This window comes from Oncorhynchus nerka, linkage group LG1 (genome assembly GCF_034236695.1).
Source record: "Oncorhynchus nerka isolate Pitt River linkage group LG1, Oner_Uvic_2.0, whole genome shotgun sequence".
NCBI classification, from domain to species: domain Eukaryota; kingdom Metazoa; phylum Chordata; class Actinopteri; order Salmoniformes; family Salmonidae; genus Oncorhynchus; species Oncorhynchus nerka.
In genome coordinates this window covers 40,293,479-40,314,655 of record NC_088396.1, presented here as the reverse complement: position 1 = coordinate 40,314,655, position 21,177 = coordinate 40,293,479, and the positions used below count along the sequence as shown (strand labels likewise).

Genomic DNA, 21,177 nt, shown 5'->3' with positions numbered 1-21,177 from the left:
ACACACAGGATGTTGTGTGGGTGGGTAGTGTGGGGGGGGGTACAAGGGAGGGGGTCGGAGGCACTGTCACAAAACAGTTGATGAGAGAGATATAAAGAGAGAGAGTGAGGGAAGGAGAGAGGGTGATAGAGAGATTGGGAGTGTGAACAGCTCAATGTAAACAGGCTGTCAGAAAAGAAAGTGCAGGGACATTGTCACCCTGCAGAGGCTGGGAAGAGAATCACATAGTATCTGCAGAGCAATACTCACCAGGGCAGAGAGCGGGAGAGAAGAGAGGGGGAGGGCAATGACCAGGGAGAGTCCACGACAGTGAGAGAGAGAAAGAGAGAGCGAAAGCAAGAGAGAGAGAGAAAGAGAGAGAGAGAGAGAGAGAGAGAGAGAGACAGAGAGAGACAGAGAGAGACAGAGAGAGACAGAGAGACAGAGAGAGAGAGAGAGAGAGAGAGAGAGAGAGAGAGGGAGGGAAAAAGGCTTAATTAATTCAGGCTGGATGGGAGGGAGGGATGTTGCTGCCTCTACCATGGCTCCAGTGCCTGTGCTGTGCCTCTCTGTGTAGCTGGAGCGGTACTGTGTTGCTGTAGCTGCTGTGAGAGGCTGCTCACTGCTCTGCCCACGGGGAAAGCGAGACCCATGCCCCGGCCGGCTTGGAAAGGACTCCCTATCAACCCATACTGAAGAAAGCATCACACACAGGGATGGGCAGAGGTAGGAGACAAGCTATGTTTCACTCTCTCTCTCTCTCTGATTATGTCGCTGTGTTCATTTCTGTTTCTCTGGTTTATTTCTCCTGGTTTCTCTCTCACTCTCTCTGTTTATATCCCTGTTTCTCTCTTTTTGTTTCTCTCTCTCTGTTTCTTTTTCTCTCTGTTTCTCCGTGTTTCTCTCTCTCTCTCTTCGCGGAAGATCATTCTCCATTGATCATTGCTTTCTGACCAGGCTTTGGCAACTTTCTCTCTCTTGCCATTAGTACCTGTGTCACTGGAATGTGTGTGTGTTTATTTGTCCTTCCATGTCCTTTCACTTTCAATCTTTCTGTTTTATCCTATATGTATAGCAGCATGTTGATAATCTGGTTGTTGTGGTCAGTTTCTTAGTGACAATGTGTGGGCTTGTGCTGATTGTGGATGTGATGGATGTATGGGGAGATAATCAAACACGGATCCTCGGTCATTCCACTGAACTCACCCTTACTATGCTTTCTCTCAGACACATTGAGACGGATTTAAGTTGACTATTTATTTCTTATGCTTCCTGGTCTGAGACACACAGTCATGTTTTCAGACATATTTCTAAACGGTCTAAATATATATATATATACACACACACAAAGGTGAATCAACAGTACAGCGTTTTTGTCAAAGTTAATTTCTCTTGTGTTGTCTGAACAGTTGCCTTCTCATAAAAATATTAGACTCCAGCACATTTTCACACACGCAAACACATGTAGGACATTCTTGAGAGAGTTCATTGATAGCTGTCATAGATTATCAGTCCTCTCCTCCGTGTGTCAAGGCTGCTGCCAACGTTTACCTTGAGTTGTGCTCTCTCTTTCTCTCTCTCTGTCTCTCTCTCTGTCTCTCTGTCTCTGTCTCTGTCTCTGTCTCTCTCTTTCTCTCTTTTCTCTCTCTTTCTCTCTCTGTCTCTGTCTCTGTCTCTGTCTCTGTCTCTGTCTCTCTCTCTCCCCCTCTCTCTGTCTCTGTCTCTGTCTCTCTCCCCCTCTCTCTCTCTCTCTCTCTCTCTCTCTCTCTGTCTTTGTCTCTCTCTCCCCCCCCTCTCTCTCTCTCTCTCCATACCGTGTGATTCAGGCACCAGACTTTGATTAATCTCAAATCTGCACTCTTAATTACGCCTCATCATCCGATTACCAAAAGCAATGGTTATTCAGGCCCAGACAGGACGTCTGATTCACAGGCTGGCCAATAAACAATGAAGGATGCTTCTGTTCTAGTATGATGCGCTCTGAGTGAAGACCTGCCTGAACGAGAGGCTCATTCACCACTAGCTAATTGACTATGCTGCTCACCTTCTCAGAGCTCAGACAGAGAGAGACTGGAAAATTGGAGGGTTCACGTGCCTGTGAGTGAGTGCTTGCGTACATGCGTTTGTTATGTGTGCATGGATACTGGTAGGAGTGTCCATAGTGCCACTTAGATTCATGTTTACATCCACCATAAAGGGAGGTTGTCAGGTTTCTAATAGCAGGTAGTGGTCGAGGACGTGAAAAGATGTGGGATGATGACTGACATCCCTCTGTAACCATGGTGGACAGCTTGGTTCGTGACATGGTGGACAGCATGCTTCGTGACATGGTGGACAGCTTGGTTCGTGACATGGTGGACAGCTTGGTTCGTGACATGGTGGACAGCATGCTTCGTGACATGGTGGACAGCTTGGTTCGTGACATGGTGGACAGCTTGGTTCGTGACATGGTGGACAGCATGCTTCGTGACATGGTGGACAGCTTGGTTCGTGACATGGTGGACAGCTTGGTTCGTGACATGGTGGACAGCATGCTTCGTGACATGGTGGACAGCATGCTTCGTGACATGGTGGACAGCTTGGTTCGTGACATGGTGGACAGCATGCTTCGTGACATGGTGGACAGCATGCTTCGTGACATGGTGGACAGCATGCTTCGTGACATGGTGGACAGCATGCTTCGTGACATGGTGGACAGCTTGGTTCGTGACATGGTGGACAGCTTGGTTCGTGACATGGTGGACAGCTTGGTTCGTGACATGGTGGACAGCATGCTTCGTGACATGGTGGACAGCTTGGTTCGTGACATGGTGGACAGCATGCTTCGTGACATGGTGGACAGCTTGGTTCGTGACATGGTGGACAGCTTGGTTCGTGACATGGTGGACAGCTTGGTTCGTGACATGGTGGACAGCATGTGACATGGTGGACAGCTTGGTTCGTGACATGGTGGACAGCATGCTTCGTGACATGGTGGACAGCATGCTTCGTGACATGGTGGACAGCATGCTTCGTGACATGGTGGACAGCTTGGTTCGTGACATGGTGGACAGCTTGGTTCGTGACATGGTGGACAGCATGCTTCGTGACATGGTGGACAGCATGCTTTGACATGGTGGAGCATGACATGGTGGACAGCATGCTTCGTGACATGGTGGACAGCATGCTTCGTGACATGGTGGACAGCATGCTTCGTGACATGGTGGACAGCTTTTGGTTAAATGACATGGTGGACAGCATGCTTTCATGGTGGACAGACATGGTGGACAGCATGGTTCGTGACATGGTGGACAGCATGGTTCGTGACATGGTGGACAGCATGCTTCGTGACATGGTGGACAGCATGCTTCGTGACATGGTGGACAGCATGCTTCGTGACATGGTGGACAGCATGCTTCGTGACATGGTGGACAGCATGCTTCGTGACATGGTGGACAGACATGGTGGACAGCTTGGTTTGTGACATGGTGGACAGCATGCTTCGTGACATGGTGGACAGCATGCTTCGTGACATGGTGGACAGCTTGGTTTGTGACATGGTGGACAGCATGCTTCGTGACATGGTGGACAGCATGCTTCGTGACATGGTGGACAGCTTGGTTTGTGACATGGTGGACAGCATGCTTCGTGACATGGTGGACAGCATGCTTCGTGACATGGTGGACAGCTTGGTTTGTGACATGGTGGACAGCATGCTTCGTGACATGGTGGACAGCATGGTTCGTGACATGGTGGACAGCTTGGTTTGTGACATGGTGGACAGCATGGTGGACAGCATGCTTCGCGGACATGGTGGACAGCATGCTTTGTGACATGGTGGACAGCATGCTTCGTGACATGGTGGACAGCATGGTTCGTGACATGGTGGACAGCATGGTTCGTGACATGGTGGACAGCATGTTTGTGACATGGTGGACAGCATGCTTCGTGACATGTGACATGGTGGACAGCATGGTGGACAGCATTCGTGACATGGTGGACAGCATGGTTCGTGACATGGTGGACAGCATGCTTCGTGACATGGTGGACAGCATGCTTCGTGACATGGTGGACAGCTTGGTTTGACATGGTGGACAGCATGCTTCGTGACATGGTGGACAGCATGTTCGTGACATGGTGGACAGCTGACATGGTGGACAGCATGCTTCGACATGGTGGACAGCATGGACATGGTGGACAGCATGGTTCGTGACATGGTGGACAGCATGCTTCGTGACATGGTGGACAGCATGCTTCGTGACATGGTGGACAGCATGCTTCGTGACATGGTGGACAGCATGCTTCGTGACATGGTGGACAGCATGCTTCGTGACATGGTGGACAGCTTGGTTCGTGACATGGTGGACAGCATGCTTCGTGACATGGTGGACAGCTTGGTTCGTGACATGGTGGACAGCATGCATGGTGGACAGCATGCTTGACATGGTGGACAGCATGCTTCGTGACATGGTGGACAGCATGCTTCGTGACATGGTGGACAGCATGGTTCGTGACATGGTGGACAGCAGTTCGTGACATGGTGGACAGTTTGTGACATGGTGGACAGCTTGGTTTGTGACATGGTGGACAGCATGCATGGTGGACAGCAGTTCGTGACATGGTGGACAGCTTGGTTCGTGACATGGTGGACAGCTTGGTTTGTGACATGGTGGACAGCATGCTTCGTGACATGGTGGACAGCATGCTTCGTGACATGGTGGACAGCTTGGTTTGTGACATGGTGGACAGCATGCTTCGTGACATGGTGGACAGCATGCTTCGTGACATGGTGGACAGCTTGGTTTTGTGACAGCATGACATGGTGGACAGCATGACATGGTGGACAGCTTGGTTTGTGACATGGTGGACAGCATGCTTCGTGACATGGTGGACATGCTTCGTGACATGGTGGTTTGGTGGACATGGTTTGGACATGCATGTGACATGGTGGACAGCTTGGTTCGTGACATGGTGGACAGCATGCATGACATGGTGGACAGCATGCTTCGTTACATGGTGGACAGCTTGGTTTGTGACATGGTGACAGCACATGGTGGACATGTTCGTGACATGGTGGACAGCATGCTTCGTGACATGGTGGACAGCATGCTTCGTGACATGGTGGACAGCTTGGTTTGTGACATGGTGGACAGCATGCTTCGTGACATGGTGGACAGCTTGGTTCGTGACATGGTGGACAGCATGCTTCGTGACATGGTGGACAGCATGCTTTGACATGGTGGACAGCACGTGACATGGTGGACAGCTTGGTTGTGTTGGACAGCATGTGACATGGTGGACAGCATGCTTCGTGACATGGTGGACAGCACATGGTGGACAGCATGCTTCGTGACATGGTGGACAGCTTGGTTCGTGACATGGTGGACAGCTTGGTTCGTGACATGGTGGACAGCATGACATGGTGGACAGCATTATGGTGGACAGCATGCTTCGTGACATGGTGGACAGCATGCTTGTGACATGGTGGACAGCATGCTTGTGACATGGTGGACAGCATGCTTCGTGACATGGTGGACACAGCTTGGTGACATGGTGGACAGCTTGGTTCGTGACATGGTGGACAGCTTGGTTCGTGACATGGTGGACATGCTTCGTGCATGGTGGACAGCTTTCGTGACATGGTGGACAGCATGCTTCGTGACATGGTGGACAGCATTCGTGACATGGTGGACAGCATGCTTCGTGACATGGTGGACAGCATGCTTCGTGACATGGTGGACAGCTTGGTTCGTGACATGGTGGACAGCTTGGTTCGTGACATGGTGGACAGCATGCTTCGTGACATGGAGTGAGAGAGGATCAATAGATCGATAATAATCTGCCTCAGTTGTTCCATGGGATTAACATGACCATAGGTTGCCTCCAGGTGATTGATCACTAACAGAAATCTCCATGTCAAATGGTAACCTAGTCCATATGTAGTGTACTATATTTGATTAGTAGTGCTGAGCAATTAGTGCTCTTTGAGGTCTGTTCGGTTTTTCTATTTCAGTTTAGAATTATATATTTTTTTACATTAAATGCACTGTGCATTATGTGGGTTGAACGCTGTAACAACACAGAATTAAACAATTAATACAAGTCCCATGATGGTGGTGACTGCCCATTACTGCTTATTACTTACAGTATTAACCATCATTTACTTTAATAACATATTTCAGTTTTTCTGTGTATTACATTTGTTTCACTTGATGACTTTATAGAGCTGCTGCCTATGACGTCTGAAATATTTTAGTAGTTCATCAAAGTAAATAAGGCATACTTTTATGACTGCTGAATACCAACTATAAATCACTAAGGTTATGTATTTCAGGTATAGTTACCTCACGAAGAAATTGCTCTCTATCCCTCTCGATCTTTGTCTGCCCCACATTAACCTACCATAGCAGGCGTAAAAGAAACACACAGACCGGACAAGTAGGCTGGCAGTGGATTATGGTCATTGTAGTTAATTGCCATGTTTTCTTCACTGAACTATGTAGAATACTGGCCTGTTGGATGCTACAACTCCCTACTAAACTCTGCAAAAAAGAAACGTCCTCTCACTGTCAACTGCGTTTATTTGTGTAAATATTTGTATGAACATAACAGTATTCAACAACTGAGGCATAAACTGAACAAGTTCCACAGACATGTGACTAACAGAAATGGAACAATGTGTCCCTGAAAAAGGGGGGGGGGGGTGTCAAAATCAAAAGTAACAGCTGCATTAAGTACTGCAGTGCATCTCCCCCTCATGGACTGCACCAGATTTGAGATGTTACCCCACTCTTCCACCAAGGCACCTGCAAGTTCCCAGACATTTCTGGGGGGAATGGCCCTAGCCCTCACCCTCTGACCCAACAGGTCCCAGACATGCTCAATGGGATTGAGATCTGGGCTCTTCGCTGGCCATGGCAGAACACTGACATTCGTGTCTTGCAGGAAATCATGCACAGAATGAGCAGTATGGCTGGTGGCATTGTGATGCTGGAGGGTCATGTCAGGAAGAGCCTGCAGGAAGGGAGGAGGATGTCTTCCCTGTAACGAACAGTGCTGAGACTGCCTGCAATGACAAGCTCAGTCCGATGATGCTGTGACACACCGCCCCAGACCACGACGGACCCTCCACATCGATCCCGCTCCAGAGTACAGGCCTCGGTGTAACGCTCATTCCTTCGACAATAAACATGAATCTGACCATCTCCCCTGGTGAGACAAAACCGCGATTCGTCAGTGAAGAGCACTTTTTGCCAGTCCTGTCTGGTCCAGCGACGGTGGGTTGTGCCCATAGGTGACATTGTTGGCGGTGACGTCTGGTGAGGACCTGCCTTACAACAGGCCTAAAAGCCATCAGTCCAGCCTCTCTCAGCCTATTGCGGACTGTAACGGCTTTCTTCCTGGGAAGGAGAGGCGGACCAAAACGTAGCGTGGTTAGGGTTAGGTACCCCCCCGCCCAAGGTATGGACTCCGACCGCACAACCTAAACCTATAGGGGAGGGTCTGGGTGGGCATCTGTCCGGGGTCCCGGCTCTGGTGCTGGACGTGGACCCCACTCCATCATTGTCTTAGTCCACCTCCTTAGCGTCCTTTAAGTGGCGACCCTCGCCGCCGACCTGGGCCTAGGAACCCTAACAAAGGACTCCACTGGACTGAGGGGCAGCTCCGGACTGAGGGGCAGCTCGGGACTGAGGGATAGCTCAGGACTGAGGGGTAGCTCGGGCCTGAGGGGTAGCTCAGGACTGAGGGGTAGCTCAGGACTGAGAGGTAGCTCAGGACTGAGAGGTAGCTCAGGACTGAGAGATAGCTCAGGCTGGTTGACGGCTCTGGCAACTTCTGGCTGACTGACGGCTCTGGCAGCTCCTGGCTGACTGACGGCTCTGGCAGCTCCTGGCTGAATGGCGGCTCTGGCAGCTCCTGGCTGAATGGCGGCTCTGGCAACTCCTGGCTGAATGGCGGCTCTGGCAGCTCCTGGCTGAATGGCGGCTCTGGTAGATCCTGGCTGACTGGCGGCTCTGGCAGATCCTGGCTGACTGGCGGCTCTGGCAGCTCCTGGCTGACTGGCGGCTCTGGCAGCTCCTGGCAGACTGGTGGCTCTGGCAGATCCTGGCTGACTGGCGGCTCTGGAAGATCCTGGCTGACTGGCGGCTCTGGCGGCTCCATGCTGACTGGCGGCTCCATGCTGACTGGTGGCTCTGGCAGCTCTGGACAGATGGGAGAATTTGACGGCGCTGGAGAGACGGGAGACTCTAGCAGCTCTGGACAGACGGGCAGCTCAGGCGGCACTGGGCAGACGGGCAGCTCAGGCGGCGCTGGGCAGACGGGAGACTCTAGCAGCTCTGGACAGACGGGCAGCTCAGGCGGCGCTGGGCAGACGGGCAGCTCAGGCGGCGCTGGGCAGACGGGAGACTCTAGCAGCTCTGGACAGACGGGCAGCTCAGGCGGCGCTGGGCAGACGGCCAGCTCAGGCGGCGCTGGGCAGACGGCCAGCTCAGGCGGTGCTGGGTAGACTGGAGACTCCGTCAACGCTGGAGAGGAGGAAGGCCCTGGCAGTGCTGGACAGAGGAGCTCTGGCGCCTCTGGACTGAGGGGCGGAAGCTCTGACAGCGCCGGACAGGCGGGAGACTCCGGCAACGCCGGAGAGGAGGAAGGCTCTGGCAGCGCTGGACAGAGAAGCTCTGGCGCCTCTGGACTGAGGGGCGCTGGCACCTCTGGACTGAGGGGCTCTGGCGCCTCTGGACTGAGGGGCTCTGGCGCCTCTGGACTGAGGGGCTCTTGTGCCTCTGGACTGAGGGGCGGAAACTCTGGTAGCGCCGGACAGGCAGGAGCACCTGTATTGATGGGACGGAGAGACAGCCTGGTGCGGGGTGCCGGCACTGGTGGTACCGGGCTGGGGACACGCACCTCAGGGAGAATGCCTTGCATACTACGCCAAATCAACTGCTCTCTCTCTTCGCACTCCCCCAATTCTATTAACACCTCGAGTGTCTCCTCATCTCCCATCCATTCACTCTCCTCCATTCTGTCCAATAACTCCTCGACCCTCTCAGACTCAGCCCTCAGCTTCGCCGATAGCTCCGATAACATCCATGGCTCCTTACAGTAAACAGGGGGAGTTGGCTCAGGTCTGGCTTCTGACTGCCACACTCTCCCTGTCCCCCCTCCCAAGACATTTTTGGGGCTGCCTCTCGGGCTTCCAGCTGCTCTGCCATGCTAGCTCCTCATAAGGCCGCCTCTCTGCTTTCACTGCCTCCAGCTCGGCTTTGGGGCGGCAATATTCCCCTGGCTCTGCCCAGGGTCCTTTCCCATCTAGGATCTGCTCCCAAGTCCATTTTTTCAAATAGTGCAGCCTCTCCCACTGCTGCTGCTGCTGCTGCTGCTGCTGCCTCTGTTGCTTCTCCTGCTGCTGCTTTTGCTGCTGCTACTGTTGCTCCTGCTGCTGCCGCTGTCTGTCACCACGCCGCTTGGTCCTTGGTTGGTGGGTGATTCTGTCACGGCTTTCTTCCTGGGAAGGAGAGTCGGACCAAAACGCAGCGTGGTTAGGGTTAAACATCTTAAATAAAGACGAATACCGAGAAAACACTACAATTATACAAAACAATAAATGTGAAAACCGAAAACAGTCCTGTGTGGTGAAACAAACACAGACACGGAAATAATCACCCACAAACTGCGACCTGTATGCTCTAGTCGGCTGGCCCTCGCTACATATTCGTCGCCAGACCCACTGGCTCCAGGTCATCTACAAGTCCATGCTTGGTAAAGCTCCGCCTTATCTCAGTTTACTGGTCACGATGGCAACACCCACCCGTAGCACGCGCTCCAGCAGGTGTACCTCACTGATCATCCCTAAAGCCAACACCTCATTTGGCCGCCTTTCGTTACAGTTCTCTGCTGCCTGTGACTGGAACGAACTGCAAAAATCGCTGAAGTTGTAGACTTTTATCTCCCTCACCAACTTCAAACATCTGCTATCTGAGCACCTAACCGATCGCTGCAGCTGTACATAGTCTATCGGTAAATAGCCCACCCAATTTTACCTACCTCATCCCCATACTGTTTTTATTTATTTACTTTTCTGCTCTTTTGCACACCAATACCTCTACCTGTACATGACCATCTGATCATTTATCACTCCAGTGTTAATCTGCAAAATTGTAATTATTCGCCTACCTCCTCATGCCTTTTGCACATAATGAATATAGACTCTCTTTTTTTCTACTGTGTTATTGACTTGTTAATTGTTTACTCCATGTGTAACTCTGTGTTGTCTGTTCACACTGCTATGCTTTATCTTGGCCAGGTCGCAGTTGCAAATGAGAACTTGTTCTCAACTAGCCTACCTGGTTAATTAAATAAAGGTGAAATAAAAAAAAAAAAAATAAATAAAAACCACAACACAAAACAAGCTACCTATATATGGTTCCCAATCAGAGACAATGACTAACACCTGCCTCTGATTGAGAATATATCAGGCCAACCACAGAAACAGACAAACTAGACACACAACATAGAATGCCCACCCAGCTCACGTCCTGACCAACACTAAAACAAGGAAAACACACAAGAACTATGGTCAGAATGTGACACGGACAGTCTGAGCACTGATGGAGGGATTGTGTATTCCTGGTGTGACAATGGGCAGTTGTTGTTGCCATCCTGTACCTGTCCCGCTGGTGTGATGTTCGGATGTACTGATCCTGTGCAGGTGTTGTTACACGTGGTCTGCCACTGTGAGGACGATCAGATGTCCGTCCCGTCTCCCTGTAGTGCCGTCTTAGGCGTCTCACAGTACGGACGTTGCAATATATTTCCCTGGCCACATCTGTAGTCCTCATGCCTCCTTGCAGCGTGCCTAAGGCACGTTCACACAGATGATCAGGGACCCTGGGCATCTTTCTTTAGGTGTTTTGCAGAGTCATTAGAAAGGCCTCTTTAGTGTCCTAAGTTTTCATAACTGTGACCTTAATTGCCTACCGTCTGCAAGCTGTTAGTGTCACAACGACCGTTCAACAAGTGCATGTTCATTAATTGTTTATTGTTCATTGAACAAGCATGAGAAACAGTGTTTAAACCCTTTACAATGAATATCTGTGGAGTTATTTTGATTTTTACGAATTATCTTTGAAAGACAGGGTCCTGCTTCTTTTTTTGTTGAGTTTATATTGTACGGGGTTTGATCTGATTTATCTCCATTTATTTTATTTTTTTCCATAGAGAAATGGGGAAATGTGCGCATTGAGCTCAGAGAAAAACACTAAATGGAATTAAAATTATTGAGCCGACTTTGGTCAATTAGTTGTTAACAAAAAACAAAAAATAACAGCACTGTTGATTAGAGCCCTATAAAAGTAGTGCACTGCGTAGGAAATAGGGTGCTATTTGGGGATTCACCCAAAGACATCTATTAGACAGCTTTCTGCCATCAGGACCTCTATACCAGGCGGTGTCAGAGGAAGGCCCTAAAAATGGTCAAAGACTCCAGCCACGGTAAGCGGTACCGGAGTGCCAAGTCTAGGTCCACGAGGCTTCTGAACAGCTTCGACCCCCAAGCCATAAGGCTCCTGAAATGCTAATCAAATGGCTACCCAGACTTTTTGCATTTCCCCCCACGCTGCTGCTGCTACTACTCACTGTTACTATCTATGCATAGCCACTTTAATAACTCTACCTACAGTACATGTACATAATTACCTCAATTACCTCTACACCGGTGACCCCGCACATTGACACATTGATTCTGTACTGGTACCCCCTGTATATAGCCCCGCTATTGTTATTTTATGGGTGGCAGGGTAGCCTAGTGGTTAGAACGTTGGACTTGTAACTGGAAGGTTGCAAGTTCAAATCCCTGAGCTGACATTGACACATTGATTCTGTACTGGTACCCCCTGTATATTCTGCCCCTGAACAGGCAGTTAACCCACTGTTCCTAGGCCGTCATTATAAAAGATAATTGTTCTTAACTGACTTACCTAGTAAAATATATATATGTATTTTTTTACTGCTGCTCTTTAATTATTTGTTATTCTTATCTCTTACTTTTTTGGGGGTTAAAGGCTTGTAAGTAAGCATTTCACTGTATTGTTGTATTCGCCGCAAGCAATTTGATTTGATTTGATTAAGCCCAGCTATCAGAAAAGGCAAAGATGTTCAGCTGTAACCATTGAATTAGAATGAAGTTCTATGTGCATTATAATATTTTTAATTCTATGGTTATAGCCAATTATCTTTTCCTTTGAATGGAGAATGCTGTTCTACTCATTCTAATTCTATAGCTACTGTATTATATCTACCTTGGTTAACATAGTGTTGCTTTCTCTCTTGGGAAGTTTATCAACGGTCCAAGGTCAAGGGGCTGTCACATTAACATAATAGTATTGTAGATAATAGCAGTAAGTTAAGGGTAATTGGACAAAATTATACATTGGAGCTGTCCTGAAGGGATAAGGAACGACCAGAGGCTATGGATGTGAACAGGCCTAGTCTTGCTTGCCCATGCATGGCCTTTAGTATCTAGTACAGTACACTGTAGCTTGGCTTCACCACCGCCACGACACGCACGGCTCCACCACTTAAAACCAATCCCCCCCCTGTTGCCATAACACCCAGCAGCCCCTCCATAAACACTGGTGGTATTTCTGAGGCTTCCCCCCCAGGGGAATAGAGAGCCCTAACAGCCTAGTGGCTGCAGAGCTCTGCTGCTTGCTCAGCTGAGGAGGTGTACAGGGGGGAGAAAGCTGAATAAAAACACTCAGACTAAATGGTGTGTGATCAGGAGTTGGGAAGACACTAAATACAAGATGCTATTTAGAGAGATGACAACGTTGAGTCGTGATTACATGGATGACAGGGGGCAAATCTGTTTGGGACAAGGAAGAGGAAAGTGTGTGTGTGTGTGTGTGTGTGTGTGTGTGTGTGTGTGTGTGTGTGTGTGTGTGTGTGTGTGTGTGTGTGTGTGTGTGTGTGTGTGTGTGTGTGTGTGTGTGTGTGTGTGTGTGTGTGTGTGAGTGAGTGCAAGGGAGAGAGAAGGAGACTTATTTATGAGCCAAGTTCAAGCTCCCTCAGACCAGAGCCCCATGGTAGACCATGCCCCAGTTCTCTCATTAGACTAACAGGAGATTAAAGATTTGACTTGAACTTTGAACTTTGCCCTTGGTCTGTACCCCTTTCCTCATAACGTGTCACTACATCAAATGAAATTCATTCATCTCAAACAGCATCCAGTAAGTGGGGAAAGTTGAAGTACATTTCATGGTGTTAGTAATAGTTAGCTACAGAGCACTCGGGAAGTATTCAGACCCGTAGATTCTTTCCACATTTTGTTACGTTACAGCCTTATTCTAAAATTGATTAAAAAAAAAATACTCAGAAATCTACACACAATACCCCATAATGACAAATGTTTGCAGCATTGAAGGTCCCCAAGAACACAGTGGCCTCCATCATTCTTAAATGGAAGAAGTTTGGAACCACTAAGACTCTTTCTAGAGCTGGCCGCCCAGCCAAATTGAGCAATCGAGGGAGAAGGGCCTTGGTCAGGGAGGTGACCAAGAACTCGATCGTCACTCTGACAGAGCTCTAGAGCTCCTCTGTGGAGATGGGAGAACCTTCCAGAAGGACACCCATCTCTGCAGCACTCCACCAATCAGTGTGGTAGAGTGGCCAGATGGAAGCCACTCCTCAGTAAAAGTTTGCCAAAAGGCACATAAAGACTCTCAGACCATGAGAAACAAAATGCTCTGGTCTGATGAAACCTAGATTGAACTATTTGGTCTGAATTCCAAGCGTCACGTCTGGAGGAAACCTGGCACCATCCCTACTGTGAAGCATGGTGGTGGCAGCATCATGCTGTGGGGTTGTTTTTCAGCGGCATGGACTGGGAGAGTATTTAGAATCAAGGCAAAGATGAACGGAGCAAAGTATGGAGAGATCCTTGATGAAAACCTGCTCTAGAGTGCTCAAGACCTCAGACTGGGGGGAAGGTTCACCTTCCAACAGGACACCGACCCTAAGCCAAGACAATGCAGAAGTGGCTTTGGGACAAGTCTTTGAATGTTATTGAGTGGCCCAGCCAGAGCCTGGACTTAAACCTATTGAAACATCTCTGGAGAGACCTGTAAATAGCTGTGCAACCACACTCCCCATCCAACATAACAGAGCTTGAGAGGATCTGCAGAGAAGAATGGGAGAAACTCCCCAAGTTTGCCAAGTGTGTCATGTCATACCCAAGAAGACTCAAGGCTGTAATCGCTTTCAAAGCTGTTTCAACAAAGTACAGAGTAAAGAGTCTGTTTTTAGCTATATGTTTTAGAGCCACAAAACTCCAGTTTGGTTTTTAGGGATGTATGACAGAGAGACTATCCTAAACAGTGTCAATCGTGACTGGCCTTTAGTGAGAATTGAAGCTTCATGCCAGGAGCTTTTTACCACCAGCCAGTGTCAGTGGCCTTTTATCATTTTGGAAAAAGTCTCTCCTCCATGACCCAGAAACCTATAAGTGGTCGAGTGGTCGAGGAGAGTGTCAATTCATTAATTGGCAAACAAAAGACAGTCCTCCCCTCCTCGATAACCTCCTTTTGGCGAGGAAGCACAAGTGTCTCCTACCCGAGTCCTTCGTGGAATAGTTTAGAAATCTGTCTCACCCCCTTTGAATCAGCTATTGTTTTCTCGAAAAGCATTTACATTTAAAAATGATATGCTACTTATCCTTTTATCTATAAAATATGTTGCACTACTAACTAAATGTATTTTTTATAATTTTATACATTTATTTTGGGATTCCACCATGTTAAACGTAATTTGTCTGATGACGCGCGATTGGAGAAGGAGAGTCTCATTTCATACAAGCTCATTTTCATCTACTAGCCCTCTCCTAGATTATCTTTCAAAAGGGGGCCAGAGAAGAGAGGACGCAGGAGGTTGAGCAAATCCAATTGAGAAAAGGCCAATGTGTCCAAACCTCCAATTCATGGTTTGTTTACGGTCATCGGCACAAGAGTAACGAGCTACTGTAGGTGATAATGAGCATGACTGAATGGCTAAAGCAGGAAGCACCTCAATGAGCAGGGCTCAAGTGATTCAACACCTATCAGACGGACCTGTATACTACAACTCAATGCTTGATGCTCTTTCCTCTGTGTTTCAGTCCAGGCGTGTGTGTCATTCACATTGGGTATTAGTCCCGCTCCCTTATGGCAAGGCTGAGATTTTAAGTAGAGCTGAGCACAGAACTGATACTAGATGGATGAGAACAATACCCTATTGATGCTCAGGCCCAGAGTGACCTCATAGGTTCAGGGCATACGAGATAGAATTGTGTGTTAGTGTTCGTTAGTCATGATTACCTGAAAATGTATTTTGCAGACTCAGAAAGAATCCCTGACTCTGTAAATTATAGGAAAAATGTCCTTCAGAGCAATTCTTTTTGGGATATTATTTTGTTTGAGGCTCATCATTTTTTAGCCTTGTAGACCATAAGCAAAGTGCAGTAGACAACTACAAAGAACCTGTTATATAATCAAAACGGATACATTTGTTTACTCATAGAAATGTTTTTCTCGGTTGCCTTCTTTGCCTTGCTTTAAACACTAAGTGCTCTACAAAATTGCAGTTGTTTGAAGTTTGGGCTGTGATTCTGCCACATGCAGTCCAGGCAGAGACACAGGGCTGTTGTGTTGCGTGGTAGATCAAGCTGAACCATTCTTTACTAAGAATCTTTGGCTCAGAAAGTCACCTGGACCTCCAGTTTGGCTGTAAACAGAGGCTGTCTTAAAGCTTTTGTGCAGCTTCTATGACAGCTGACAGTCCAAATGAATTCCTCAACCAACTGTTATCCTCTCTCCTCACTTTCCCTCTCACACACTGAGACCATTAGGGTTATGGAAAAGGTTAGTCCCTTTCAATTCAGTCAAGTCAGGAAGTAAACTGAAATTCCAATTTTCTTCATTCAGTGTATTTATTGAATAGACTGAATTTAAATTAAATTGACCCTTACCCTGGTTATAGTCAGAAGCCTTTGACGCAGTGACACTTCGATTCAATGCTAGCGCCATGGTTCCCTTTGGTCACCCAGTTGTAGGGCGGCCCAGCCCCTGAAGTGATGTTTTACACTGTATGCAAGTATTTCCTTTGTGTTGTCTTAGGAACAAATCAAATTAAATTGTATTGGTCACATAAAATACAGTACAAGTCAACATTTTGGACACACCTAATAATTCCAGGGTTTTTCTTTATTTTTTAAAACTATTTTCTACATTGTAGAATAATAGTGAAGACATAAGAACTCTGAAATAATACATATGGAATCATGTTATAACCAAAAAAGTGTTAAACAAATCAAAATATATTTTATATTTGAGATTCCTCAAAGTAGCCACCATTTGCCTTGATGACAAATTTGCACACTCTTGGCATTCTCTCAACCAGCTTCACCTGGCATGGTTTTCCAACAGTATTGAAGGAGTTTCCACATATGCTGAGAACTTGTTGGCTTCTTTTCCTTCACTCTGCTGTCCAACTCATCCCAAACCATCTCAATTGGTTTGAGGTCAGGTGAAATAGCCCTTATCAGAGTATGTTGGAATCCCTGATGTCTCTCTGGAAAGAGATCCTCACCCTGAGCTTGTCTACTTTATTGTCCAGGGACTAAACATCTGCGAGTAATATACCCGGAAGCGGTGAATGGTGTGCACGCCTCCTGAGTTGGACTAGAAGTCTACTCTGAATACCTCTTCTCCACCGGCAGCGTCTTGGAGCAGCCTCTGGGATAAGTTCAGTTGCCCTGGGGGGTACGAACAAAGGATCCAATTCGGGAAAGCTGTATTTCTGGTCGTAATGCTGGTGAGTTCCCGTCTGTATGTAATAACTCAATAAACCTTCTGGGTTTCTAATAATGTATGAAATAACACACAAAAAAACTAAACACTGCAAAGTTCCTTAGGGGCTAGAAGCAGAGCTACCATGTCTGTCGTCTTCTAATCATCCAGGTTATTCAAGATTGACCTGAGGATGCTTGAGTTTCACTAGGGCATTGTAGACTGGGGGTGGAGGATGGGTGTGACTCTGGATCAGAAGGTTGCGTGTTCAATCCTAGTTGTGGTTGCTATTTTTTTATTTGGGGTTTTAACCCTATCCCAAGCCTTAACCCTTACCTTAACCATTTGGAATGAGTGCCTAAACTTTGAAATTTGGAGAATGTGGATGAACATCTAATTCTGCAGTGAGAGCTTGTTGCTTAGGAATGCTGCATTATCTCTCCAAATCAAATCAAATGTATTTTTTAAAATCTTTATTTAACTAGGAAAGTCAGTTAAGAAAATATTCTTATTTTCAATGATGGCCTAGGAACAGTGGGTTAACTGCCTGTTCAGGGGCAGAATGACAGATTTGTACCTTGTCAGCTCGGGGGTTTGAACTTGTAACCTTCCGGTTACTAGTCCACCGCTCTAACCACTAGGCTAACCACTAGGCTACCCTGCCGGCCTTCTTACATCAGCTGAAATCTCAAAGTGCTGTACAGAAACCCAGCCTAAACCCCCAAAATAGCAAGCAATGCAGGTGTAGAAGCACGGTGGCTAGGAAAAACTCCCTAGAAAGGCCAGAACCTAGGAAGAAACCTAGAGAGGAACCAGGCTATGAGGGGTGGCCAGTCCTCTTCAGGCTGTGCCGGGTGGAGATTATAACAGAACATGCCCAAGATGTTCAAATGTTCATAGATGACCAGCTGGGTCAAATAATAATAATCACAGTGGATGTCGAGGGTGCAACAGGTCAGCACCTCAGGAGTAAATGTCAGTTGGCTTTTTATAGCCGAGAGAGAGAGAGAGAGAGAGAGAGAGAGAGAGAGAGAGAGAGAGAGACAAAGAGAGAGAGAATGTCCAACCCCCGTTGTCTCACATCTCTGGGTAGCAGAGGTTGTGTTGTGATAACATCCTGTAGGTCTGATATTTGATTGGAAGTTATTTAAATGGGACTTTCATCCTGGGCATAGCTGCAGGACGTAGGGGTGCTGTGAGTGCTGCAGCACCCCCTGAAAAATCTGAATTCGAAAATGTGTATTTATAAATATAAATATATATATTGGAGAAAAATATTTCCCCAAAAGCAGTGCACTGGACCTTTACAAGTCCTGTATTAGCAGGCCCATCTGTAGCACGGGCAAAACAAATAATTCGTCCCCCCGTAGACATTTTGCGAAGCATCTATGTTATACTGACCGCGCTGTACATATTGTGTATAGATATGGTTGTCATTGTTTGATAGAGCCATTGGACGTCATTCAGTGAGGTTCCTATTGGCAGATTCATTGTAGAATATACAATGATATAGAATATATCAAAATATAGAATATACAAAATATAATATTTTTTGCGTGGGGAGGTGCTTCGTGCTCAGGTCATGTCCCTCCCTCTAGGCTTTTTTGAAAGGGAAGCAACACACAACACAAAATCCTTTGGGCAAAACTGAAAGAACTGACCAGACCATAAAGACTTCAAGTGTTTCCTCTCATCAACACGAAGCTTTTGGAGCTTTTTTTTCTTCTTCTGTTAACTATGGTGACATTCAACCATATTTCACACAGAATATAGCGAAGAGGTTTTGAAACAAAGAGTTGGATTTAGCTAGAGCAGAAGCTCAGCTATAGCCGATGACAGCACCAAGAGGGCAGATGACAAGTACGGTGGCTAGCTAAGTAGGTTATTTTAACTTTTGTATATTTACTGAAACCCATATTGTGTATTGGGCTCCTGAGTGGCGCAGCGGTCTAAGACCCTGCATCTCAGTGCTAGAGGTGTCACTACAGACACCCTAGTTCAAATCCAGGCTGTATCACAACCGGCTGTGATTGGGAATCCCTTAGGGTGCTGCATAATTGGCCCAGCATCATACGGGTAGGCTCTCATTGTAAATCCGAATTTGTTCTTAACTGACTTGCCAAGTTAAATAAAGGTTAAATGGAGGCCTCCCGGGTGGCGCTGTGCCACCAGAGACTCTGGGTTTACGCCCAGGCTCTGTCGTAACTGACCGGGAGGTCCGTGGGGCGATGCACAATTGGCCTAGCGTCGTTAGGGAGGGTTTGGCTGGTAGGGATATCCTTGTCTCATCGTGCACCAGCGACTCCTGTGGCGGGCCGGGCGCAGTGCACGCTAACCAAGGTTGCCAGGTGCACAGTGTTTCTTCCAACACAGCGCGCTTCCGGGTTGGATGCCCACTGTGTTAAGAAGCAGTGCGGCTTAATTGGGTTGTGTATCGAAGGACGCATGACTTTCAACCTTTGTCTCTCCCGAGCCCGTACAGGAGTTGTAGTGATGAGACAAGATAGTAGCTACTAACAATTGTATACCACAAATATAATTGTATACCAGAAAAATAAAGGTTAAATGTTTATGTCTGTTTTTTTATACCCTTTATTTAACTAGGCAAGATAGTTAAGAATGACTTATTATTTGCAATGATGGCCTAGTGGGTAACTGCCTTGTTCAGGGGCAGATTGACAGATTTTTACCTTGTCAGCTCAGGGATTTGATCTTGCAACCCTTTGGTTACTAAGCCAACGCTCTAACCGCTAGGCTACCTGCCACCCCAGTGGGGGGAAATCAAATGTTTTTTCTGTTGGCTAACTTACATGCTGACTAGACCGGACATGCATGCGCATCCCCGTGTGCCATCGTGCGCATGTTGATTTTGTACATCTACACCAGATACGATCCAAGACACGCAGATTGAAATATCAAAAGGAACTCTGAACCATTTATATTAATTTGGGGACAGGCCGAAACACATTAAAAATGAATGGATATTTAGCTAGCTAGCTTGCTGTTGCTAGCTAATTTGTCCTGGGATATACACATTGGGTTATTATTTTACCTGAAATGCACAAGGTCCTTTTTTTCTGGATCTTTGTAGAATTTGGACAAATTTTGAGTCACACCAAATAATTTGTTCTCTACTCTGAAAATGATTATCCACAGATAAAAGGGGAAGCGTAGTTAGTTTCTAGTAAACTTCTTCTTCTTCTTCTTTTTCTGTGGACTTTATATGTCTGTTGCCAACCAACTTTAAGGTGCATTACCACCACCAACTGGAATGGAGTGTGGACCTCAATTCATCTTTCAATCATCCACGTGGTTATATGCTCCTAAAAACCAATGAGGAGATGGGAGATGCGGCACTTGCTCATTGATGAGCGCGAGCAGTTTAGATGAAACGATTGAATAACATGTATGTGAAAATGTATTTTCCAATGCTCAAACATTTGACGTGAGTGGTGTGGTCAGCATGTTAGGTAGCTAGCTAAGTAGCTAGCTAGTTAAATTACTTAACAACTACCGGTATCCATATCTATGAATTAAAATATTATTTTTTACAATTGGAGATTCATTGTATATAGATGGCTAGTAGATGGCTACTAAACAGCAAGCTGCAACATTACAACCAGCCACCTAAAGCTAGGTTTACAGTATATGCCCTGGCAGAGCAAGGGTGACATTTCAATTTAACTCAACAGTAATGCTATTGGTCAGCAACTCAGATTTTTTTATTGAATCAACTCAGATGCTTATAAAATGGTCTTAGATTCATTGTTATAGTTTTTTCTTTGTTCTGCTGTGGTGAGACACACTCTCTGTCTTTCTCACGTCACCCCATGGACTCTTGGGGCATGGCCTTTCAGGCTATGACCTCTCTCTCTCTCTCTCTCTCTCTCTCTCTCTCTCTCTCTCTCTCTCTCTCTCTCTCTCGCCATCTAGTCTCATACACAAACACACGTACACATGCATTTACACACACACACACACACACACACACACACACACACACACACACACACACACACACACACACACACACACACACACACACACACACACACACAGAGGTGCACACACACAAAGGTGCACACACACACAGAGGTGCACGCACACACGTCACTCCAAGCTGACAGCAGGTAGAGGGTCACGTCGGGGCCTATACTGACTGACAGGGAGACGCTGTGGTACTTTTATCATGACTACCGCACAGTCACTTTCTGAAGAGGGGATCCTGCATCGCATCATACTAGGATCAGGTCCTTCCCTGTTTATTTGATCCTATTCACTATGATCTAAAAGGCTGAATGTATCCTAGATCAGCACTGAGACACTTTGTGGATTTGGGCCCTGACTGTGCCGGTCTGGCATTGGCTGTGTTCTCATTACCTTTGACTGATTATGCTCTTTC

General features: G+C 47.2%; 1 protein-coding gene across 1 annotated transcript in view; it reads left to right on the top strand.

Moving 5' to 3' along the window:
* The first annotated feature begins 424 nt into the window (after positions 1 to 424).
* The window catches only part of LOC115130198 (diacylglycerol kinase beta-like), a 136,675-nt gene continuing 115,922 nt past the window's right edge, over positions 425 to 21,177 (top strand). The window contains exons 1-2 of the mRNA XM_065015939.1: positions 425 to 705; positions 16,603 to 16,800. The gene's annotated coding sequence lies outside the window, so the exon portion shown is untranslated. The remainder of the gene's footprint in view (positions 706 to 16,602; positions 16,801 to 21,177) is intronic.